Raw genomic sequence first — 27,094 nt, forward strand, 5'->3', positions numbered from 1 at the left:
CAAATATATAATACGCACCGCTCAAACTTTTATTTGAATAAGCTATTTTTTGTTCCTGTTCCTTGATCTAAAGATAGCTTTTCCTCTGAAGTGAGAAACTTACTTCGTCATGTTGGGCCACTTGGACAAAACATGATAGATGGACCCAGTTACCTAAATACGAGCTTGTTGCACAGTGTTGTAGACACCTCACGACATTCAGCTTGCTCTTCACTTAGGTCATGGGACTCACACAGGTCCTATCGTGTCTGTCACTGCTGTCTTGCTTCTGTACAACATCCTGGGTTATAGCTCATCTTGGTGACAAAAAAAACCCCAAAGGTATCAGAGCACGGAGTTACCTGATGAGTTTCATTGTACTTCTCTCAAATGGTGCTAACATGGAAGAGTGCCATGGAAGGAACCACGATTCATGGTTAGTCTGTAGTGTGGCAAGGTCCATGAAATAATTGTGCAATTTGGTGAGACTGACGTTTCAGAGATCCCTTGGATAAGTGGAAATAGGGAGAATTATGAATGTTGTCTTAAAATTATGTGTATTATATGTGTATGTATCTCATATGCAGAATATCTGGTATGAAGAATCTAAATTTGTTGTGGTCTTGTGTTTCTAAATACAGAGAGTACTGTGGAAAATATTGCAAAGTGAGAGGCAAGATATGTCAAGCATGGTAATCACAGTCAATATGTTAGAAAGGTTTCAATTTTTGTTTCTCCAAGGAAATTTTGGTGTCTGAAGAACAACTATTGCGTTTTCATTTTTGGATCCCACTTAATAAAATAGATTAATTTGAAGGTTTGTAATCACTTAGATTTCTTCTGTCACAATAGTGGTAGTACCATGTGCAGTCCTTGCACATGTTTAATCATCATTAAAGAAAGTGTTGGGGTTTTAGCCATATTTATCAAGGTCCTCTCATTTGAAAGTCTAAAACAAAACAAAAAACCCACTACATTTTACGTCTGTTAAAGACAGTATTTGTCTAGTCATTCCTAAACTTCAGTCCAAAGTTTAGTACCAAAAGTGTATGTCTATATAGTTCTAAATAATTAAATGAAAATTATGTGTGGGTAGTATTTTTAAAGTTAAAAACATTTGAATGTGTTAAAATGGAGTTTTGCAGAATTCTGTGAAAAAGATGAAAAATAGACAACCTTATTTTTTATTATAATAAATTATGTATGCTTCGGGTGTTTTCCAGATATCTTATGTAATGAAGAGTTCCACTGCTGAACTATTTTATGCTAAGTTATATTCTTAAGCCAAAGGAAAAAAAATAGTTTTTAAGAGCTGTATTTCTGTGAAAACTGTTAGCAAATGCTTATCATTGTAGTGAGGCCGCAGTAAAATGTAATCTGTTATTTCTTGTGTTTTATTTCAAGACGATATAAGGAGATGCTTTTTTGCTACACACTTGCTCAGAGTTGTTAGTCTACTATTTGTTGTCCTATTACTATTTTTGTTACTGCCTTTTGTGGTGAAGGCTTGTGATTTCATTAACAGTTATTTTAAGACGTGAAAAACCTGACAGAGGGCTAAATAGAAAATAATTCTGTTTTCTATGTAGATAAGCACAGAAATACATGAATAAAAATCAGCTTGGCCTCTCCTCCACGCTTCAGAAGTCTCCTGCATGCCTTAATGTGGCCCATTTCCCAAAGGTTCATAATCTTCAATTTCGTAAATAATTAACGTTCTCTGTGTGATTATTTTTATCAAAAGTGTATTTCTAGATTAATTTGTGGATCATAATAGTTGTAGTTCTTAAGAGCCTTTTTTTGTTGTTGTTATTGTTTTTGTCTATATTTCTGCCATAGGAGAGTAGGATCTTATCCCATTAGCCACTTTCCCTCTGTGGGAAGCCATGCATTGAATGAGGGAGTTGAACCATTTTCACAGACTTTGAACTTGTGTTACGTTGTGATAACCCTTGAAACCCAAACATGTATCTTATATGTTAACTCCACCTATAGTTTCCCCAAGTCATCTTAAGAGAGCTTCTTTGTCACTCACAGCATCAGAGCACAGGGTCGTGTTTGTCCTTTGAATTAAGCAACAGTGATTAAATTACACATGCTTTCGTGATCCTTATTTTTCCTGCCTAAAGAATGGTATGGTGACCTTCTGTTGACACTATAGAGAATGTGTGCTTTGTTAACTGCATTCAAAATGTGCCCCTGAAGTTTAAACCAGAGGCACTTGTTCTAAAACACCAGCTTTGCTTTTTGGAGTTATCGCTATCACATCTGGACCTTCGCTACCTTATGTGCCATGTGGTGGTACTTATTCTCCTTGTATTCATTTGATGTGATTTGCTTAATATAAGAAAACAAGCTCATACTACATTTATTTTTAAGTGAAGAGAAAAAAAATGACTTTCTCTGGAATGATGACAATGAGCTGTTTATTACCACAAGCTGTGCATTTTATTTTCTTTTAGTTAGAAAGCAGTGATTTGTCTGAATTTCTGGAGTGTTTTTTAAGTGAATAATGATATAAGAGCCTTCTTACTTGAGGCTTCTTATAAATGTAGTTATTTATATGAGGAAAAACTGTTCAAGCATGGATTATTTATGCAGGGGAGAAAACTGGCTCTGGATTGATATAATTTTTCTTTCTCATCTTCTCTGAACTAATTTGTTTTCTCTGTGCAGTGAGTGCTTGATATTCTTGCAACTTTTAGACACTTGTACCATTTCCCTTGATAAAATGATCCGATTCAAACCTCACTTTCTGTTCTTCAAGGCAAACTTTGTTCCCTCATGGCTTCAAAGAAATGTTATGGCCTTTCCTCTTTCATTTTTGGCAGACCTGGTTTTATCATACATTTAAAAAGTAGAACTGAGATTTTTTTTCTTGGTCTAGTGGTATTGGCATGTTCTCTTCTTAATTTTTGTATTTTTCTTCCTCCTCAACAACTGGGAGATGGATGAGAAGATTAACTGCGCTTTTGCCCCCCTCTTCTGATTTCACTTTTGATGCCTATTCTCTGCTCGGACAGTCCAGTCTGTGCCTGGAGCCTGGGCTCAGCCCCCTGAGTGAACTGTGATGTGAATCCACTCTGCTTAGCCACCAGATTGTTTCAAAATTGGTAATTCTGCCATTGGGATTGTGCAGTCATTGGTAAAAAGAGCATCCAAGCAGCCTTTCTAAATCATTGTTAATTATTGACAGTAAACATAAAGAGAAGATGTAGAGGATTTTGTATCAATAAAGATCTCTCATACCTAGAGCCAAGAATGACCTAATTTTTTTTTTTTTTTTGAGATACACCAGCAGGATCTGTCTGTAAACAGTTTCTAAGCAACAGCTGCCTGTCCTCTAGAAAGAATGTCACTTTTTATCCAAGACTCCTGGGTTTTATAGCCCTTCTGCCCAAATCGGCGCCCTAGATTAGGGGGAGGTTGGAGCAGTCCTTTTTTCTAGTAGCAACCACCTACAGTTCGCTGAGGTGTGTTTGAAATTAAATCACTGTCTCCTTTATTGTTGGTTTCCCAACAGCGTTGCTGTCGCAGTCCAGCACTGTGAATTATTTCTGTGCAGCTTCATAAAACATTCTGTAATGATCAAAGAACCTGTATTTCTACTTCCGTATGAATCCAAGAGGTGACAAACCAGAAACAGCTTTTTTTTTTTTTTTTTTTTTTTTTTTTTTAAATGATTGAATGGTTTGAACTGGTTTTGAGGCAAAACCTGAGTTTTTCCCACAGCACAGCAGGTCTCTTTCTTCATCCAGAGTTGTGTGGCATCTGTCTCAAAGACTGGGGTAATTCAGAGGCAAAGAGGAAGGGAGCCCTTTGCAATCACACTTTTATTACCTGGAAGCCTGCAGCTCAAGTGATCAGTTTTCTGAGACTTACATGCATTAAGCACTGTTGAATAATTTGCATCTAGAGTTCAAGCAGTGACCACTACCCAAGAAAGTGGGTTAACCTTTTCCGTGGTAATATAGTGGTAAGTGGGGAAAAAAGGGAAGAGAGAAAATAATCTCACTGGACATTGTAAGCTCTTGTGATCAATTTTGAACAGATGTTATTTGAAAATAGTAATTATTTTCTTTTTAGCCAAAGATCCATATAAGATGAAGTATAGAAAACAATTTTTAGAGGGATTTTTGTTTGGTTTGGTTTACTACTGGAATCTTTTAAAAGAATGTTAACCTGGGGGCTGTGGGGAAAAGTAGTTGGTTCAGGCTAATAGACCTTAAAATAGTCATAAATGTCAAGGTTTCTATCTTGCAGCTGCACTACCATGTCTTGCTTTAGCTGAGTCTGCTTTTGGGGTGGGGAAGCACAGATCTTGTTGAAAACAGGTTTTGCACCAAAGGACATTGGAATGGAAGGAATATGATCATAAACTCATTTAGCAAGAGGTGGGGAAGAGTCAGATGGAATCTGTCTCCCATTATATTCCAAGTAGTTCTAGAAGAGCAGTCTTCAAAAAAATATAGTGGAGGTTACTTACAGAAGAAGCTTGAATTTTAACATACTAATTCCATGCTCCCATTTATGAGTTGCTTTTGCCAACTCTGTGAGCCAGCAGAAGTAAACTTTCAGTTCATTGAAGATTTGGGAGGAACAAGAGTAGCCTCATCAGTTACCACAGGATGGTAGGACCTACATAAGTGTATTGTTCATTTTACTTATTTGTTTTTAATTTGCTCTCTCTTACCTGCTACTGTTAGAGTTAAGTGTATTTCAGTTTGAAAAATAATCTTACTGCTTTTACTAACGGTGCCTGAAGAGAAGGCCTGTGGATGTTGGAATTGGTTAGATTTGAGCAATTGTTATGATTGATGTTATAGACCGTAGCCTGTGGCCTGATTTGAGGGAATTGTAGAGTTTGTCTTCCCCAGAAGAGGTAAAATCATAGGTCTCTGTCTGAATGCTTTTGAGAAAAACAGAGACCTCTGTATATGTTTCCTTTGCTATTGTGAGAAGATGTCTTGTTTCTTACAACTGTCTGTATTTCTTTTGTTTCATTTGAAATCAGAGATTTCGGCTAAGTACAGAATAGGGAATTAAAAAGCAATTGAGGCATTTTTCTGGCTTGCATTAAGAAATAAAAATGAGTAGAAAGAATTCTGACTTACGAAAGGGAGGATAGATGCTATTATATGCAACTGGGAAACACAACAAGGAAGACAGTTTAAAATACCGATATGCTTAAAAATTTAACATTAAAGTAAGAAAATGTTGAGTAAGAAGACATATGAAACATGAGCTTTTGAAGAACTTTCTATGAAAAGGGCAATAAAACTAAGATTTGTGATGTTCTTACTTTTTAGGGGCTGCTAGGGTGGCTTTCTGTTAAATAACATAAAAATAGACTGTGATGAAAGACTGAGAGTAAATTTTGGTATTTACTATTTTCAGCATTCTCACCTTCTCCATTACATTTTGGCCAGCAGTAGCGTATTGTTCTAAAATGCAGACTAAAAGTAAGCTTTTGTTGCTGTGTTTATTTCTGTTTGTTTCTTATGTAAATGAAACAATAATCTCTGCCAATCACTATCAATAACTGGTTTATATTTCCCTCTAGATTTGGGCCAAATTTGCTTGATAATTTTTCTTTCATATAGTAATAGTTCTTCATTATTATTATTTCTCTGTTACTCTGCGAGACATGGATAAATCCAAGTGAAACAATCTCTTTGTTACTAAATATTCTACTGTATGCTAAATATTCTTATCTGTGTAAGTAGAATTTTTCCATATTTTGCAAGCTCTTAGTTTATAAAAAACCCTCCCTTTTCATAAGCAAACTATTGTAGCTCTGTTTCCTGCATATATTAACAAAATGTTTGAAGACTGAAGGGAGCGAACATGCAGTGAGTCATCTTCTGTTGAGAATAAAACCTGTTACATTTGTGAATGAAATCTGGCACTGCGAAGTAGAGCATGTAGTTGTTGTTATTGTGTTTTGGGGGAATTTTTTTTTTGGTATATTTTTTCTTTTAACAGATGTGCAAGTTAGGAAAGTTTTAATTAGACTTGGGAAGTGCTGTCTTACACACTTGTAAATCTGCAAATATTGGGATGAATTTGATTTAGTAGAACTTTACTATGACTGGGAATATCTGCCTGAGGTGTTTTGAATAATTTTTGGAGGTGGCTCCATTTACACTCTTTAAGGAACTTCGATTCTTAAACCTAAACACAAACACTGGTTTCAAAAAGTGTGAAAATGAACTGAACACCAAAAGCTTGATGAAGCTCCCTGACTATTAAGTAGCTTGTGTTAGAACAAGTATGGTATTTTAGTGGAAATGTGAGTTGATCTGATGACATACATGTAATGCCAAAGTCTGCATAAGTCCAAGAGTATGTTGTACAAAGTTTCCTGCAACTGAGAAAATATTAAACATGGTGATTACAGGTAAAGTTAATAACAAAATCTGGTATTCTTTCTGTAATGGTAGTTGAAAACACAGAGGATGTGTACGGGCTGATTCGCCCCTGGTTATTCCATCCAAGCCTGTAACAGCCAGCTGTTTATGGGGTTCCTGAGTTTCAGGTTAGCAACTGGTCAATTGTTTTTAATTGAGGACAGGTGTTATTGTTCATAATTTCTCTCGTTAATGTTCCCTTCCTCTCTGAAACATCCTGCTGCAACTGGTTCCACAAATCTGAGGGAAGAAGTACTGCCTATCTGACACTTAGAAACCTGATAACTGAAGAATTGGAGATGCGTTTAAGTTCTTGTATCATAGGAAGCATTGTGAGTTCTGTTCATCTCTGTGCTGTCTGTCTTCACATGATTTTAATCTTATTTCTTCCCTGTGATTTATATCGAAAAATCGAAGATTGAAGGGTGTTTAGGCTCTCTTCATATGGAAAACATTCCATGCCTCTGATCACGGAGACTTTATAGACATATCTTGTAGTTCTACCAGACCTCTTTGGAGGTGGAAGGGCACATGGCATGAAAGATGTAGATGTATAACAGATTTATACAGTGATGTACAAATATTCCCCCCCACTCCCTCTTTTCTTTTCCTGATCAAAGCTGCACAGAACTGCTGTTTTTTAGAGGGCTTCCAACTGTGACACCAGGATCGGTTGCTAACCTCAAGCCAATCATTTTACATGTAAAGTAGGGTTGCTTTTCCCCGTGTTTTCCCCATGTTGTTGCCTGTATTGTGCAGGAGTGAAAAATGCATTTTCATCTGCCATCTTTGCTCCTGGTCACTGACCTTGGTAAGATCTGCAATTCTGTGTAGTGAGATTTATATTGGGGTATTCTGCTTTATCGTTTTAACATTAGCAAATGGTGACTTCTCTCCTTACCTCCTTTTTTTTCCAAGTGCTGGCAGGAATTCAGTCTGTGGATTAGTGATACTATACAAATCATATAGGGAAGATGTGAGGTTGTGTTTTACCTTCCAGAAAGCTTAGAATCCAGTTAGATAAACAAGTTAACTATTTTAATGGGCAATACAGTTATAGTGTCATGGACTGAAGTTCTGCGATGAAGTGGGAAAAGCTCACCAACGATAAGGCAGAAGTTGTCTTGCTGAGCTGTAGTCAGGGATCACTGAAGAAGACGACTCTTGGTTTTGAATGAGCATAGCACTAAAACCATTGCTATTAAAACCATCTGAAACGATGATCATACACATTTTGGTTCAAAGCTTTGCAGGAGGTGGGGGGAAAAAGCCAAATTCACTATAGTAGTGTTTAATCTCCAAAAGGCACTATACATGCAGGGAGAAATGCTTAAAATTAAAAATAACACTAAAACATTCTAATTTCTTCTTGGTTTTTGTTCTTGAGAAATTTCAAGGCAGTAAGGAAAATAAATAATATTCATTAAAATAGAAAATGAAGAAAAGACAACAAGGAACTGGACAGTAGAGAAAGCTATTTTTAGATCAGTAAGTATTTTTTAAAAGGTATCATAATGTGCAAGTATTCAATGCCCAAAATATTAAAAGGGAGGCCAAAAATAATTCTGCAAAAATGTTCGGGACGTGAAAACCAATTATGAATCTCTTTCAAATCCTTTGGAAGCAAGAAGTGTTCCAGCAAGTTGGCAGCCAGTAGACAAGCGGGGTAGAAAAGGTAGAGCCAAAGAGCACGAGGCCCAGCAGAAGAGCCAGGGAGTCCTTGTTAACTGTGAAACAGCTTCTGAAAGATTTTCACAGAGCAGCTTACAGGAAAGGTGCCTGAGACTGAATTGTTAATTAAAGGTGTTTTGGAGAAAATAAGTACAGGGCACTAAACTGGAATTATTTTTTTAGATCACCATGTGTTCATTTTTTTTAATGATTGGTCTCACACTCGCTGCTCTCTGTGTTTAAGATACAATGACTTGGTTTAAGTGGTAGGTTTCATACCACAGCGAGCACTGATTAGTTTCATCTTTTATAATTCCTGGATTTGACTCATTTTTGCCAATTTTTATTAATGCTTAATATATTATTTTGTTTGAGAAGGTACATAAGGTGACAGTTTCACCTGTTTTTTTGTTGGTTTTTTTAAAACCATTTCACTTTCCATTATAATCCTCTATGAAAAATATTTGTATTCCATTGACGTGCCTGTAGTAGTTTATTTACCTGATGACCTGAAAAGTTTCCATGCTATTTTTGAGTTTATCTGGGTTCCTTTGTTCTCTTAATCTTCACAGAGATTATTTTTTCAGACACACTGATCAAAGATTCACTATCAAGATGGAAACTGTGTATGAAAAGAAAAGTTCAGTGGAAAAATTAGTCTGATGTTAGCTAAATTGCTTTTTTTGAAGAACTAGCACTTCACTGTCACCTGTTTACTTCTTGCATTTCCTTTAGTCTGCAAATACCAGTCATTTGTTAATTAATCCCAGCATAATTTGCAGGCTTTTATGTATTTATACAAGAAGTTACTTCATGTTTTAATGATGGTAAAGAAGAAAATGCATTTTCTGTCCTTATGTCTGTCTTTCTCCTCAATTTAGGGGATTTTCAGTTCCAGTAAGAGTAATTTTGTAGTCAGACTGGAAGGGTGTTTTGAAGGCTGAAAAAGAAACAGGTTAGATATGTTGGTTTCCTCTGTGGTCAGGGCACATAGTGATGGTAATCGCTTGGACAGGTTGCAAGCAATTCAAAATACAACCTTGCAGTTACTGTACCCTTTTGTCCTGGATTTAAAGGCATGGAAAATACTTATTGCTGTTAAAAATCTGTATATCTCTCTATATAATCTTTTTCTGAGCTGATATTACTCCCTTCTATATTGCTTCTCCAGATTCTTCTCAGATATGTTAGTGGTGAGATCAGTTTTCTTCTGAGAATAGCACCATACCATCAGTGAAAAAATGCTTTTAATTCTTTAAAATGTCCTTGTCCAGAACCTCATGTAATAAAGTTTTAATTTTTTATGTTTGAAACTCCAAATTTTTTAATTTTCTGTTAATTTTCATATTAATTTTGAAATGGCTACTTACAGAACTTGGTAGTGCAGAACAAAAAGCATCTCAGATTTAAGTAATCTGACCATATGGATATGGCTGTTACTTTTCCAGATGAATGAATTTTGAGGATTCTCAGTTAAATCTCTGACAATTTCTCTCTCTCACCAGAACTGTACAGTCCGTATCCATGTGTGCTTGTATATGTCTGCTGGTTCAGAAAGTACAGTTGTAGAGTGATGGATATTTTAAGGATCAAGCACTGTTCTTCAGACCTCTTTATATAAGAGATATAGAAAGATCCCATATTTAAATGCTACTTGTTTTCTGGCATATGGATTTTTCTGAATTTTCAAGAAGGTCAGCCAATATTTTTTCCTCTATGGAGTTAGAACACAACCAAGTAAACTGAGTAACTTTTGTATATTTGTTTGATACCTCTTTGCTCTCTCCTTCTCAAGAGCGGAGATTTCTATCTGGAAAGCCGAGTATATTCTCTCTACCATTTCCTAGTGTGCTTTCACAAGACAAGTGCTGTCCTGCTTCTGGTACAAATGGATGCAATCAAGGCAGTTTCTAATCCATGATGATTGCAGCTTTCTTTGAAGTCAATGGGTGTCCTGAGTATCCTCTTATAGGCTCAGCAGAGGGGATGTTTGAACAGCTTTCTAAGTGTAGCAGGCTTCCCACCAACTCCTACGAAGTTGCTGTACTTTTCTCATCTGTTTAAAATTCATGTGCTTCTGGCTTAAGACTGCTTTTTCTCTTCTCTCACTGTGTTCGTGATTCTTTCACCTTCAGTCAATAATAGGAAATCCTGTGCGAATTGAAAAGCCTGTAGTACCCAGCCATCACTTGGCAGTCGCTATGCTACAATGTTTCTTCAAGTCAGTTGTTTTCAAAGGAGAAGAAAATTGTTCATTATAAATATATTTAATAAAATCACACCGCTCATTGAGTTTTTGCTGGTTTGCCTCGGGGTGTGTATAAAAACATGATCAACTTAAACATGGCATCATGTTTTTCAGCATTACTGTAAAAAGCATATTAAGCTTTTCATTACAGTCTTTCCATTTTCAGAGTTTTATATCACCTACTAATTTACTCATTATAAGAACATTACATGGAAGGTCCATGTTGAACCAATCAAATTTTATTTGCAGAAAAATGCTCTCCAAACAGCCTTTCCACCTGTTCAGGAAGACATGTAATGTGCAAAAATTGTACTAAAAAAATCCAGACCCATTTGTTCAGAGAGAAGGAAATGTCAGATTAGGGTTCTCTGTGTGATGAGAAAAAATTAGTTTAGCTTGTGGATTAAAAAATATTTTTTCAGTAATTATTTTTCATTTAATTCTATCTGTAAGCTCTAAGTTAAGTATGTAGTGATATTTCTTGATTTTAATTTTTTTTAACATTCAATCTAAGTTAGATACTAACATGTATTTAGTAATTTCTGAAAAAAAATTATTCTTCTCTGGTTTTCATTATTGCCCATTTACTTATGTTGCTTCCTGTATCTGTGACCATATAGCAAGAACTTGATCCATAATGTGTAACCTTATGCCAGCACTTCCAGATTTAATTCCTTTTTTAAAAAATGTGGGGTGGGAAGCAAGAGAACTTCACCTTGGAGCTGTCCTACACATGTGGTTAGTGATAGTTTTTATGATTCTGTGAGAGAGAAGGGGAGGCTGGTTTTCATACATTTTAGTACCTTTGATTTTGAGTCTTGGACAAAGACCGCATTTGGTTTGTGCTCAGTGCTCTGTAACTACCCAGCAAAACCAGACTCAGTCCCTCTGTTCAGAATGAAAGACAGCAGCTGGGTTTAGGCAGATGGAGTGCAAACACAGACTGAGCTAGAATGGATCGGCGAGGTAGGGCTTGGTGACAACAAGCCACCCCAACCCAACCGCTGTTGAGTTGCTTCACGAGGGGATTGAAAGAAAGCAATGAGGAGACGGATCTTTGGAAGAGTTTCCTTGCAGGTGCCAAGCACAGTTTTTGAGAAGGTGCAACGTTACCTGTTTAACAATTTAGTCAGCTGCTTTATGGGATGTTTATAGCTGAAGTCAACTTCCTGTTGCAGAAAGCTTATTTTCAGTAATTCTTTAGCTCTAGGGCTAACTTAAGCAGCTGCTGTTGATGATTCTCATTCTGTGCCACCTCCTGAGCTATGCTGTAATATTTGTGCACAGCTGATCTGTGCTAAATTAACTTTTAAAAAAATGCTTATTTTAAACCTGAAATTTTTTTTCTTGGTTTCATCTGGCTCATTATGCACCTGAACAAGTACTTGCATGAGCAGAACTCAGAGCAGAGCACAGGGATAGGAAGAAGTGGTGAGGAATAGGTGGATGCTGCCGAAACCATCACTGCTGCAGAAGGGAAGGCTCATTAAACTACAGCCCAGTAAGTGTCTGTGGTAAAGTTTTTGAAAAGCTTTAAAAGTGGAGGTGAGCAATATGACGCAGAAAGGTGATTTAGTTAGTGGAAGAAGTTTGAGAAAGCACTGACTTGACAAAAAACCTGAAGTATCTTTGTAATAGTTTCCTGAGTGCATATGATGGAATAAGATTGCTGTTAACAGAAAGTACAGAAAGTGAGATTCAGGATGATAATATCAAGAAGAGGAGGGGAGGAAGCTTAGCTTCAAATATATGGATAAATCAGAATGTCATAAGAGTGTGATATCTGGAAGATTTAGGTGTAGCTTGGATTGGGTGACATAAAAGGAAATCCAAAAATAATACCTATATAACAGGACAGAGAGATAGTAATTTAATTTTTGACTGTGGATATGATTATCCAGACACAAGGTATAGAAACCACATGACTTTCTTCTGTACCTCTCTAGTTTCTTGGTAACTGCTCTAAAATCTGAGTATCAGGACTGAATGCAGTTTGGCAGCTCTGTTGCTTTCCATATGACCTTTAAAACCTTCTATTCATTCCTTTTCACACTATTCCCACTCTCTTCAGAAGTAGCCAGGTTTTATACTTTTGCATTTTTGTTATATTGCAACAGTTTCCTTGAATGCTCCCAATTTAACAAATAACTCAGATTTTGTGGCTGAACTATTTTCGTTGTTGTCTGTTTATCTGTGCGGTGTTTGCAGTTTTTATCACTTCATCTGTTTGGTTTTTTCACTTTTTTTTAATTCTTTCTTCTGTAGAAAATCTAAGGTGCTCGGGAAGATATTTTATTTCAAGTAGTGGATCACCAGCTTGAAGAGGCTGAAAAATTTTCTTCTACCTGAGAAATGATACCAACAATTAAACTGATTCTCTTGAGGCAGGTAGATAAATTGATTATGGCAGGAAGACATTTGTGCTGAAAAATACTTGTAGCAGGTAGTTAAAGCCTTTGATTTGATCAATGCTCATTAGTCGTGGGAAAAGGAAGGTAAAGCAGTAAGGCATCCTTTTGAGGGGTTATTTGTATTGGTCACCTGAATGTTGATGTAAGCCTTGCCAGTTGCTCCACATTAAACTTTGATGCGCAGATGTTCTTAAATGACACTTCTGGTTTTTGTTGCAGTGAAGATCTTCTTATTGAATTTTTTTTTTTTTTTTTTTTTTTTTTAGGGGAGGGGGGCAAATGTTGGATTAATATACTCTACATTGATATATTGGAACAAGTGAAAATTTCATTACTGAATAGTTTTCTTGAAGTTACCTGCAAGGCTAAGCATGCTTTCTGCATAGATAAAGGCTGAAGTCAGAATTAAGTCAGAATTTGAATGGACATGTTTGTAAACAGGAACTGAGAATTCCAGTAATTTACATCAGTCGTTGTTTGTTGCATTCATAGTATTAGTAGAAAGCTGAGGAAAAGTATGAATATATCATCAGATATATTAAGTTTTGATCCTATATATGCTTTCGAAGGAACTTTATATTATACTTGTAAGTTGGCACAGAAAATCATTGGGCAGAATGTGTTCAATTAATATTTGATATTAAACCCCCCATCCCCATCCCCCAAATCTGGGATGCTCTAGGTATAATTTTGTGGAAGGTTTCATTCAGGACATGCTTGTGTGATGTTCTCAGAAACTGAAGGAACTTAGAATCATTGCAGAAATTTAAGAAAGTTAGTAGAATTTAAATGTTAGCTTAAATGGGGCTGAAAATGCCTCTCTAATCAAAATTTGCCTTTTAAAATATTTATTGGATTTTAGAACCATCATATGAATTAGCAAGCTTAAGAGAATTAATTTTCCATTTACAAGGTAATATAAATATATTCAAGCTCTTCCATGGTTAAATTATGGTATTAAAAACTCAAATACTTCAAAAGTCAGCATAGTGTGCTCATGATTTATAAAAAATAAACAAATGACCAAAAAACTAGAGAGACAATTAGTATAATATTTTTGTAAACTTATTTCTCTATAAAAGAAATATTTAATGGGTTGGCAAGAACTCCTGGTTTGCCTAAATGCTGAATTTCCCATCTGTATGGTAAACTTCTTTATGTGGTATGAAGTCTTAAGCGATTAAGAAATCTCATCTGGGACCTGCAAAGGCAAAGCTGGAATAAAAAGACACTTGCTCTGAGAGTCGGGGAGAGATTTCTTTGTTCTCTTCGTGGCAAATCAGAACTCTGGGATTGGCAAAGGAGAATCCTGGGCCTGATATTAGATACAAGAAATGTATTGGATGTATTCAAATTTTTTAATTTGGAATTTAATTTAAAAAAATAATGTTTTTTCTCTTTGTGGTTCTAATATATCCCTCTAAGCATTTAGAGCACTTTTAGTACTGTTTTAACAATCTTGCTAACGGTATGAAGTTGGAGGTCTCACAGTTGAAGAAATTGTGTTGTTGTAAAAAGTGAATAGCGATTTTTTTTTTTTGTTGGTCAGTAGGTTTTATGAGCAGTCTCAACCAGAAAAGTGCTATATCTAAGTTCTAATTGGGGCAAGAATTCTAATGAGTAACTTCATTAGATAAGTTCCAGTTCAGTAGCATCTGAAATTTCCTCCTATCGCTTCCTCTACCAGTTTAGTTTTGAGTTGGGTCAGTAACAGTTCGTTAATTTGCGCACGCTGGAAAGTATAAAATAAAAAATTGGAAGTTGCAATGTGCAGTTTCACCTGTTTAGTCCCTGTATTTTGCTGCTGGTAATTCAGGCACTGTTTGTATTTCTCGTGCCGTTGTCTGTGGTGTGTGCAATGGGAGCAGCTCAGGGCAAGCGGCCGTTTGTGCTGCCTTGAGGATGAAAGCGATGTTGAGGTTGCACCTGGGAAGTGGGAGCAGGAGCAGAAGAAAAGCCCATTGGTTTCCCTTTTCAGTAAACCCACATCAGGGATGCATAAGAAACTCAAACGTGTTTCTACTCGAGGAGGAATGACTCATTGGCGAGAGGGCTGGTCGAGTGGGTTGCGAGCACTGTCAGGGTACCCATAGCTGTAACCATGTGCTCCTCTAGTGTGCAAGAGCAAGAAATCAAGACTACCACTCATTGAACCTCCTCCCACCAGCATCTACAAACCAGAATAACACTTTTTTTGAGCATCTCTTACACAGATGCAGAAAATTGAGATGTTCAAGTAGCCCAGCATCACAGTGCAAAAAGAGATGTTGGTGGGTCATATGGTGAAAGAGCTGGGATGGGATGAAACGTAGGAAGAGAAGACAAGAGAAGGGAGCTCCTGCACCATGCTGTTGCTCTGGCAGCACTCCCGTGGGCAAACAGGCTGTGCTGAACTGGTTCTTGCTGAGATGTCAGTGTGTAGTAAATTTGAAATATCAACTGGAATAAAAAAAAAAAAAAAAACAGTTAGAGCTCTTTTAGATCTCTAAGCAGCACATCAGGGTAGTTCTGCTTCAAGAAAAAGAAATGGCTTCAAATGTTTTTTTGATTGGGATTAAGTTTTGGGCTATAGCAATTTTGTGAACTTCTAGGTTTTTTAGTTGTGTTAAATTTTGCTACTTGACTATGGATATGAAGGTGATGGTTTTGGAAAACATAGATCAGAAATCTGTAAGCGGTGTCACAAATTGTTTTTTTCCCGAGAGAAATGGACAATAATCACATATCTTTAAAAAAAAAGAATGATAGTACCATTTCCTGCCTGAAACAAAAAAAATTAAAAGTATTTATTTTTATGAGGCAGCTTTTCTAAGCAATGTTAAAATTATTTTATTCCCCTTAATCTGTTCCTTTTCTGCATATAATTATTATCATACCATTGCCAGCATTATTTCATTTCTGTAATTATCGGTATTAAAATGAAAAGCCATGGTTTTCTGTCAGGCATTTTAACCAATTTCTCCTCTGACAGCTTTCTCTTTCTTCATTTGGTCTGTTTATTGAAAAGATTGGCAGTTCTGTAGAATGTGGAGTTTACAGATGCACAGTGATTTTCATATATTAAGGAATAATTAATCATCAGTCTTTTAGTTCTGATTATTCCTGTATTATTCCAGAGTTTCAGAAATGGAAATTTTGGGATTGAAATTAGTTTCAATACTGCGACTTCTTGACCTCCGAGTGTCTGAAATTGCTGTAGAAATATTTTAAAGGTAAAACAAATGAAAAAAAAATAATCCAGTGATCTGGGTCTCATAACGATCAAAATGAAAAGTAAAAGAATAACTCATATGAATTGGTTTCAGCCTTTATGCAGATCAGGCAGCAGCAGCAATGTTAAGATCTATTGTACAGAGTTACACCTTTCGAGGTCAGAGAAAAGCTTGGCAGAGCAGGTGTTTACGTTGTTATCCTCTCGCTGCACAATCCTCTGTGGACAGACTGGGCAGAATTTCCATGGTTTGTTACTGTTTGGTACGTGGTTGTTGCATGCTGGGTTTAGATGCTCTGGAGCACAACCTGGCACTGCAGAAGAACGTGCTCCAGAAATACATACTCTTTTCAAACATGTATGTGTTTACAAGGACTCGTCATTTCTGCTGTGTAGAAACAACTTTGAGACCTGTTCTATGAAATAGGGAGCTATGGAAAATGTGGGTGAGGATGTGGAGAAATAATATTTACCTTTTTGCTTAGTAATAGATGCCAAATTTGCCATCCTCATTCCAGTAAGTGTAAGAGTTTAATAGATTCTCCTACCAACTCTCAGCTTCTCTTTGAAGCAAAGTTAGAGGTTACATTTCTACCTCATGTGAATCTTGGTGTTCAGATCTGAGAATATTACTTCCACCCTAACTGAATCTACTGTCTTGTGAAAAATCTGCCAAAGGACATTTTCTCCACCCCCAGCATTTTTGGACATATGGATTTTTCTGCCTCAGCCTTTGGAGTTATTGAATCTCTTATTATTGAAACTTAGACTGATAGATCCCTTTCTCCTTCCTCCGGGTTCTGCTTTAGGAATTCACTGAATCATTCCTGTTAAAAATCTGTCTCCTCCTTACTCTCTGGAACTTCAATGCAAACCAACCACAGTCAACATGAGGCAAAGAGCTCATGTCATTCCAAGTGGCCAAACTCAAATTTATAAGGACCTGAAATTAAAGGCCAGCAGTGAGATATTTTATTCCACCTTTGCTTTGGAGATACTATGAGAAAGTTGCTTAACTGTTTAGTTTGAATTTATTGCTCATCTTTGTCTCAAACGTGTATTCCAAGAAGTTCTGTTACACTTAAATAAATTTAAATACAGAATGGCTTCAAATGACTACTTTAAAACTGCATTTACAATGTCATAAACCATTTTTTTTTTTTTTTTGAGATGATAAAGGTTGAAAACAGCCTAAAACACTAGTCTGGACTGTAGAATAATGTTTGGAAATAGTGGAAATAAATCATGAACACAATTCTTTTACATGAAAATATCAAGAGTTTCATTTAGTAGAGATATTCTTAGGTAGGTAGTACAAGAATAATAAAGAAGTCTTACTCTATCTGAAAATTGCTATAGCATCATTATTATTTCATTGTATATATTTCTCTCTCTACATATATATCTATATAAAGTGTATAGAGTGGATAAAAGTTTTTAATATCACTGTGCTTTGATTAGTATTATTCTTACAACTATGGAAAGCTTGTTCCATGTTTGATATGGAACACGATGCCGTTAGACATGTTTGTGTGAAAAGGTAAGTAAGTAATAGATATCTATGTGCTTGTGTTTTTAATTATTAGATAGTTTAAAAGAGTACAAGAATGCTACAAGTGAATGTGTATAACGTAAGCACACACTGCTGCATTCACAATTTAATTTTGAAAGGAGAGAATCTTTCTTCTGGTATTTTATTGCTGATATTTTAGGCAGTAGAGCTATGTCTTAAACACTTCTTACTCTGTTTTGCTGTGGGGTAATGTATGATCTACAAGTCCTGAAATCCTAGCAATTAGAGTGGGAAAAGACCTGTCAAGTGTGTACAGATTATTTTCTTGACCATGCAGGAACTTTTTCCTTTAAATAACGTTTTCCAATATGTGTGCCTGTTCTTATCAAAAATGCTCATCCCAAAAGTCTTTTCCACGGTCTCTAAATACAGATCACCATTGCAAAGACATAATATATCTCCAGTTCTGTGGTTTCCTTGTCTTATTCCTCATTCATGTTAAAGAATTGTCATTTAAAAAAAAAAAAAAAAGATGTTTGTTCCATTTTTATCCTCATCAGTTACTTTTCTAAGAGGCAAAGCATTCTTCTTGATCAGTGACCTTTAAAACTAGTTGATTTACATTTAAATACGATCCATCATTTACATTCCTAATAAAAATAAAGCCAGGGTTCACATATTCACCACAATATTCACATTTAGCTCCACAATATTCATATTTAAACATTAGTTTTTGTCTGCGACTGTAAAAACAATTTATTCTAAACATCATAGCTATGGAAAATGCTACCATTAAAATTGAAATAAATTTTAATGAGAGACATTTTTCAGGCAGAAGACAAACTTGACAAACTGACCCAATGTAGTTATCTTCTAAATTTTCTTTGTGGTCTTTGCCTTTGGCTGTCTGCTTATGAGGTCTTTAAATTATTTTGCTTAATTTTGAAATAATTTACATTTAAAGAGTGCTGAATAATGCTATTTGATAGACTGATATTTTTGCTGAACTTTTGAAGAGAAATTGTAATTAAAATGGAGGACATTGGCATTTAAATATTTCTTATTTTAATGTATATGCAATGTGAATACATTATTTTTTCTTAACAATTCTCATACTGATTTAAATGTTATCTATAGTTATGAATTATTTATTTTGTACATCTGTGTGTGTTCATCATATCCCTTCAGTTTTAGTAATGGTAGATTTATGGTAGATTTCAGGTTATTACACTGATTTTTGGTTTTTTTTGTTTTTTTTTTTTTTTCCTGAGATGCCCAAATGAAAAGAAGTAACAAAGCTTTCTGGTATTTTCAAATACCGGTTATCTAAACTTTGGGTGAAAAGGACATGGAATTACACTAAACAGCCAGACTAAAACAAAGCCATTTTTTTTGCTGTACCTCCTGAAAAGGTTGGCCTCATGAGCAGAATTTTCTTTCAGCTACTTAGGCAGTAAGTTCCCCCACTTTAACAGTTTGGCTTTCATTAGGGTGCATGTAGTGAATGTGTACTATTTAGATTTTATTTAGTTTACATTATGTTGCTTCTTTATGATGACTTTTTTTTTTCTCCTAATAGGTTTTCTTTAAATAGTTTACCAATTTTATAATGCTCTTTTGGATAATGTGTATATGTTGTACATGAAGTATCTTCTAAAGTAGTAGCATAAACCCAACTGTGATTTACAGTATATGCATAGCACTTAAAAATGCAGCTGGAACTTCAGTTTTGACATGGATAACTCCTGCAGAGGAGGGCAGTTTTACACTCTACCTATCTCTGTTTATTTTGCATGGGCGTAATAAGTATATGGAGGATTGACTTAAAATTTAATATTGATTTTATGGCAAAAACCCCAATAAAATATGATTTGAAAAGTATTCCTGGATAAATTAAGGAACTGTAGAAAAGTCTCTTTCAGTAAATAATTTTTCTGAATCTACCTTTTTTCCTCCCACTCTTTCACTAGTCTGACAGGTTTCTTTCCCTTTATGAAAGTATTGATTGAATTTTTAGAATGAATTATTCTCTTCCTGTAGCTCAGTTGTACAAGATAGTCATTACAAATTGTCTGAAAGCAAAATTTTAGTTTCCAAAGACCTGTGATTTAAAAAAAAAAGTTTTAATCTTCACCTTCATTATAAATTGATAAACTTGCAAATTTAAATTAGTTTTGCTCATTAATTTTCATCTTAGTGAGCTAAAAGTGCATTGTATTGATCAGAAGTTCTAAAGCCTATGTGATTAAAAACCATAAGTACTATGTGACAACACAAACCAGTGTTGATCTCTGATGTGATTTCTGTTTTAAAATACAATCGACTCTTGTTAATTTGCTCAGATGGGATGAGATCTATGTCAATTTAATAATTCATGTTAAAGCATAGGTGTCAGGGACATTGAGTGACGCATCATATCTCCCTAATTTCAATTTCTGAGGCTCAATTTAATATAATATTGATAGCTTACTGAGAAATACTCCTTTTTATATTATTTTAAAATCGTCTCTCAGGAACGTGTAGTCAGGTTTCACTCCAGAACTATATTATGCAAAAACAAGGAAGATGGAGCAAACGCAGTTGCAGCTGGCAGTTGTCTATAGGCAGATATTTTTTTTTTTTGTATATGTATCTGATTTTGAATAAAAAAGTCATATTTCAGATGCCTCTGGAGAAGCTTAAACAGCTTCTCCTATGCAGAATATATTAAAAAAGACTATTTCCTCCCAAAATTATATGAATGTAAAATCAGTACACTGGAAAGTTTGATCACAAATACTGATACTGTATTTTTGGGAGGGAGGGGTATGTATCAGTGGGAACATATTTTTCTGCTCTTACCTGCAAACCCTCTGTTACAAACCGCCTGCTGACAAGAAACCATCTGTTCAGTTTCTTCTATTGGAGCTCCTTGTATCAGGTTCTGGGGAAAAGCTTTTCCAAACCTGCTCTTCCTTGAAACAGTAGCGTGGCAGAATAAAAGATGTAGAAACACATTTGAAAAGTAGTAATTCAGACCATCCACAACATGTATATACATGGGTTCTGAAGCATAGAGATGTCCACATTGTGTAAAAAATGCATTACTGTATTGAAAACATACCGGGAAGCTGGAGAACAGCAAGTTGTAGAAACATTTTTTGGGTAAAGTTGGAAAAGTTTTTATTTGGTCCTGCCTCTCTTCCCCACTCCTTTAATGAGTCGATGTTTATTTCTGTTTTGTTTTATTTTTAAGTGACCTCTCACTCTAATCAACTGATTGCTTGATTAAATGGAGATGTTTTACATAATCAAATGAGCTTTTTGACCTTTCTTTAATTTTTGCTTTTTGTGGAGATCTCAGTGTTGCTGCTGATGGTCCAGGTATTTTCAGTTTCTGGAATTTATGGCTAGTAGGATTTGTTTAATTTTTACAAGCATTCATGCATTCCTGTAACCGATTCTTTTTGAGATGCTGATGTGATTAAAGAGAATATGTTGTGCTTTCTATACTTAGGCTTTTCATGTTCTAACTTTTCCCTTTTTTTCTTTTATTTTCTTTTACATCACATTTATTTATAGATGTTTTAGTGTGAATAATTTACGGTTCAAAGCCTTTGAACTTTATTACCTTGGGATACGTTTGGATTTCCTGGTTCTGTGATTATTTTTTTTTTGAAAATCAGTGGTTTAAGCAGCAGATAGACACCTTGGAGCATCCTCTTCTCAAGTTCCCCGATTTGTTCTCTGCTCTTTGTAAAGCTTCTGTACCTCCTTCAGTCAGTCGTTTTCCTTTTCTTTTTTCAATGACTTTGTGATCCTTCTAGATAGACAGATAGACATGTTGCAGACTCTCCTTTTCTCCTTTCTACTGTGACTTCTTTATTTGATCTTTCTCTTGAAGTTTACATGAATTTCTGTCGTGTTTAACACATTCCATCTAAACGTAGCAAAACTATTTCATAATGATGAGGCAGCCTAAAACAGAAGTTGAGATATCTGTAGTCACTTCTCCATCCACGCCAGAACTTAAGTTAATTACTTGTGGGTATTATTTATGAAACTGTAACCACATCTGTCTGTACTTTTAATCAAACAGTTAACAGTTTCTGTGGTCATTCAGTTATAAGAATAGTCTTTGTCTTGGTTTTGGTTGAAGACTTCACTTTCAGCATTGACTAATTGTTTCTTCTGATGTTGCTGGGACATGAGATGCTTCAACAGAAGGACACACAGATCATGTAAAAACATGTAACAGAAAATTGCATGTGAGGTGTCTACAGTCCTCCATTTCTGATTTCCAGTCTGGTTTACCAATTTAGCATGAATTTTCTTGTGAAAGAGAAAGTAAAGTTATTGTTGTTAAAGTATTGCCTTCATTCCTAAATTAGGGGAATCCCTTAGTAGGAAAAGGCAATGATATTTTGCACTGTTGGATATGAATTTTCCCCTGATAAGAACTACCCCCTTTTTTTTTTTGTTAAGAAAACTAATATAAATATATTTTGTAATATGGAAGAATACAGCCAGGTGTATCTTAAGTAAATAATCTCACTTAAATGAGCTTATTTTGGAATATCATGCATATTGTCAGATCTGATGTTATGAGCCTAAAAATCCCCTATTTTGAGATTAAGATTATACTACAGATTTTTCTAGTCACAGTAGAATCAGAATCCATTCTGAGGTGTTTGAGGCTGATATTTGTTTATCTAAAAGAATGATTATACACTACGTAGTACACTGGCAGTAATAAGTTGCCATGAGAGAGCAAAAGGATAGTGTATAAATTCCAAAGTGATTTGGAAAACTAATCTACTCCAAACCAAATAAATTTAAATACTTTGGACTCAATTAGTCTAAATATAGATTCTGGGTTCTTAATCAGAAGCTTTACTTCTGTATCTTTTTGCTGTGAAAAATTCTTGATTAATGGAAAAATTTGTATAAATTCTCTTTTCATTTTTATGTGATGTCACTGTAGATGTTTCAAATATTAAAGCACATTATTGCTTGAAATATCTTTAGAATCATCCTAGAGTGTCGGAAATGCTAAACTTTGGAAGGTTAACATCACAGTTTCCCTAAGGATCATAGAACATTCTTCTACTAAAGTATAGTTTTTAATAATTGTTAATATGAAACTCTTCATGACCAATATTAATATTTCCACTTGAATGTAGATAGAAGAAATCCATCTAGATAAAGAAAAGCATTGGTCAAAGTACATAAAATTTTATGGTATGAATTGCTGAACTGTATTCCTTGGAATAGTTGCTATGGAAATTCTTTTTTGCTGGGTTTCTGTTATGTATGCAATGAGGCACTTAAATAACAGAAGAAATTACAGAGAAAGTTTGAAAAATAGAAGTAAACCTTTTAGTGGAAGTGTTTAGAATAATCATTGAATTCTAGGTTGCCTAGCACTGTCCCATTCCTTTTTGCTTTTCTATTCTGTTCACAAACTGACGATACACTTCAGTGTTAGTGGTGTAATAGGTTATTTTCCAGGAAAACTTGCCTACATAGAATAAGCAGGCCATATTAAATATTGGCTTTATAGCTAGTGTTTTTATATCTGCCTCTCCAAATCTAGTAAAAATAAAGTTGTTTGTGACACAACGCAAGGAGTAGGATTTGAGGTCCAGGTTTCCCCTCAAGCTCAGTAGTGCAGCAGTTGCTTCCCTGACCTTTAAAATGAGTGGACCTAGGTCAAATGTCCTCAGTAATGTGTATTTCTTCATGTATAGGTTGGTTTCTTTCCCTGAATCAGATCTTAAAGCATTATGAGCTTTCTAGACCAAAGTTAGTAAACAAAGATCTGACACTGTGATTTAACAACGATTATTGTTCATATCACTGGTTCTGAAATGTGTGATGTTATAACTAGGGAGAAATTCTTCTGATTACTATGAAGGATTATGTGAAATCCATAATTCAGTTTTGCTAAGTGTATCACACACAATCAGTTTAAGATTATAAAAGGACACAAGAATGAATCAAAATCTACCTTCACATTTCTTTGTTTTTTGGTATGTGCAGAATTAACTTTATTTTCAAACACTTAAATGTACCACATTCAGTGTATACATTACTTTAAAACAAACAAATACAATGATGATAATTGGAAACTGTCAACAGAAAGTAACTTACGTCTTTTAAATGCTGTGTTGATGGAAAAAGGTTTTAGAAGAGTTTTTGAGAGCTACTAAGAGAAGAAAGAATTGGGACAAGTCATCTGAAAAAACAAGTTTAGAAATATTTTCCAAAAGTTATTAATAAAACAATGAGATGTGCATGCGAGGGAAAGGGAAACAGGAAAAAAGAAAAAAAAAAAAAATCAATTATCTTCAAAAGATTAAGGGGTGAATCATGCTTGAGAATTTTTGGTGCTTTAGTCACCATGTAGTCATCATCAATCTTACATAATAGAGACTCAAATCTTTTTCCCATTGAAGGCAATAGAGAAAATTGCTAATGGTTTCAATAAAACAGGTTTGGAGCCCATATCATGGTCTGTAAGGTGAGAAAAAAAAATCCCCACTCTTCTAAGATCCCTTTGTCTGACACACTCTTTTGAATCGCTAAACTACTGACAAATGTTATCTTAATCTGCAGCACTGAGGGTCATAATTTTAAATTAAATATGGTGGATTGACTGGAGTACTAGCAAGTATAGCCTGAAAAGAAAACTAAAGTTGTTTCAAACTATCCGAAGAATGATGAAGTATCATTTGAGACTGGAGTCTTAGGTTTGTCATTAGGTTCATGATAAAAGTCTGAAAAAAATTCAGTTAAAGTCTGGTTAGTCTTAAAAATTTGTATACTATGTAAGTGGTCAGACTTTTAAAATTTTACTTTGCCAAGGTTTTTAATGAATCTACTGAGATGGCATAGCTCAGAAGATTAATAAATTGTATGTATTGTTTCAGTTATTGCCAGTAAATTGGTAATTTATTAAAAAGTGATATGTTTAAAAGAATAAGAGAGTGTCCCAGAACAAGTATACTTTCCAATTTTCTGTTACTTTTATGTTGATTTTAGTAGTGGAATGTTATCAGAGAAGTAATTGATGCTAGATTTCTTTGTTATGAAAAAAATATTGAATATTAGAGAAGTCAAGTTATACAAAGGTTTAGATGTTTAGAAAGTCTGAAATATAATGAAGTGTAATCCTGATATAACCCTCCTTTAGTTTCTGAATGAATGAGATGCTGGTCTCTTCAAACGACCAAGTCCTCTTACTTTTAGTACACCAAAGTTTCATTCTAAATTTTATATTTTCTATTTTCTTGCATAATACAATACCTGTATAGCTGTATGGTTCCGAAATCATAATGTTGGATGTCTCACAGTCACAAAATTATTTTTTCACTACTTTGGTGAACTGGAGGAAACACTGTATTTGTTTATTGCAAGGAAAGAGAATGGCGCAGATGAGGTGACATCTTGAAGTTTCTAAAAAAAACCACTAACACTGAGGAAGGATTTGAAATGAAATTTTGTGGCTTCTAATCCAGTTCTGTGTCAGTTACACCCCAAAGTATCTAACATATGCCCAGAAGGAAAATTATCCATGCTAGAGCTTGCTCAAAAGTTCTCTGCGGAAATGAGAAGGTAAGTGTGAGGTGTATGTGTTGCAAGCTTCTGGCTTGGGTCAGGGTGAGGAATCCCAGTCTGGGATGCATCTTTGCATGCGGGTGCTGTGGAGTGCATGCTGTACAGGTAGTCATCATGAATTATTTGACTTCTGTCTATGATGACTTCTATCTACGAGTAGGTCAGCTTGATCTTGCTGTAGTTGTAGCCACCTCCTGTTAATAGGGTAAGCTAATATTTTTCTTGGCTGAAAAGTTTGGGCACCATTGAACTGAGCAGTCGTAGACAAGTAGAGTTATTCCCTTGGATGCAGTCACTACCATTATTGCAAGATTCTGTATTAATCAACGCAATTTAGTGAGTTGCATCACTACCATCCAAAACTGTCACTTTCTTTAGAGAACCAGGCTCCTTGGAGTAATCTCTAGGACACATGCTTTATGAGTGATGGTCCCAGGAGGATTTTATAAATAACTGCTACTTCACTGGGAGGTGGTATCTGTGACTGGCATTAGTGGTATAATTCAAAGTTGTGTATTAGTGTGGAGGTTCTGCAGTGAAATAGATGTTCCTGAAAGGTCAAATTGAATGTATGCAGTCAGGTCTGGCCCTGTGCCCAGATTTTATGAATGAAAACATAATATTGGGCTTGTAAAATCATATCCTTTCTCTTTTAGTGGAAAGTAGCCCTTTTAGCATACTTCCTTTAGAATTTGCTTGTGTAATCTGGTGTGAAAAATGAGATACTTTGCTGTTCTGTTTCCTTGGGTACAAGATTGTCTTCTGTGTGGTCCTTATTTCAGATGATTGCTTCTTTTGTGTTACACAGCGAATGCCATTATAACATTTTGGCATGACTAAGCACGTGTGTATCCATGGCTGATACTGAAATTCTTTCCATCCAAAACCTTGCTCGGATGTCTCCTTGATACCTAAGTCTTAGGCTTCCATAGTTAGCAAAGGAGAGCAAAAAAAGCCACCAGATGTGTTGGGAAAAATTAATGCATTTTGCTGCAGTACAAGATAATGACTTGGTAGTTTCTGTAGGAGTTACACAGCATAAGGCAAAGCTGAAGTGGTTTATAATACTAAGGTCCTAAGTGAAATATATACATATTTTACCTTGGCTTGTTCTGCTTATTATTTTATGAAGGTTAGCTTTTTTTTCTTCCCTAAGACCTTTCATCTCAAAAATCATAATGTGGCTGTCAATGGGACTTAGCTTTTCATTTAGCTTTTTTAGAGTTGATGGCATATTTTAACTACTTATCCCTTCCCATTATACCCTCTAAAGTAAATAGTCATTAGAAAACCTGACTCTATATTTTACTTATAATCTGGCTTTGAGCATTTCAGCATGTACAAACTACCTGAATTAACCATGGAGTCAATACCCAGGTTATAAAAAAAGTAGCTCCCTAAGAAATCAAGCTATGGTACCAGTATGATGACAAGTGTCTGTTCTGTGCCTGGAGGATTCCCCCATGACTGGTGGAGTCATTAATTGAATACAATTCTGTATTTTCTTGATAAAGATGAAACTGTTAAGGTAATATGTCTGTCTAAAGCATGACAGTTTCAAGTACTCTTTGTAGGTTCTGTTTTTACATGCTCTTTCACGTTGTTGATGCTGAACCGTGACAGTAAGCCAGAACACATTTCAGGATGAGTTTCAAGGGGTAAGATGTAATCACCCATCTGGCAGATTGCGCTACTCATTTTTCAGATGGGAAGTGGTGATATACTTTTGGTCTGAAAATGGCAGAAATTATCATGACTTGAGACTGTGCTTAGGCAAACATATTCAACCAACAAGCTGAACTTAGTATTGAGGTATGACCACGCAGTCAGGAGCTAGTGTTTCTAAACCCTGTTGGGACCAGGCATAGATCCTGTTCTGCTGGACTGAAATGTAAACCATGCCATAACTATTCAATATTTAGTACTTGCTACCATTTATGCAAAGGAACAAAAGGTTGGTTTCCTCCTCTCTCTCCTGCAACCGGGTTCTTTTTGGAAGTATGTTTTTTCCTTTTCTGTTTTACACCACAAGGGAGGAATAAGAGTAAGGGT

The 27,094-nt window shown here is 35.3% G+C and overlaps 1 protein-coding gene across 3 annotated transcripts in view; it reads left to right on the forward strand.

Moving 5' to 3' along the window:
• Window positions 1-27,094, forward strand: part of CTNNA2 (catenin alpha 2) — a 522,682-nt gene that overhangs the window by 11,517 nt on the left and 484,071 nt on the right. The window contains exon 1 of one of the 3 annotated variants that reach the window (XM_074821830.1): window positions 17,216-17,235. The exons of the other annotated variants lie outside the window; for them this stretch is intronic. The gene's annotated coding sequence lies outside the window, so the exon portion shown is untranslated. Of the gene's footprint in view, window positions 1-17,215; window positions 17,236-27,094 lie in introns of those variants that run through there. 3 annotated transcript variants of the gene reach the window in all.

Source organism: Strix aluco, chromosome 4 (assembly GCF_031877795.1).
Source record: "Strix aluco isolate bStrAlu1 chromosome 4, bStrAlu1.hap1, whole genome shotgun sequence".
In the NCBI taxonomy this organism is placed as follows: Eukaryota; Metazoa; Chordata; class Aves; order Strigiformes; family Strigidae; genus Strix; species Strix aluco.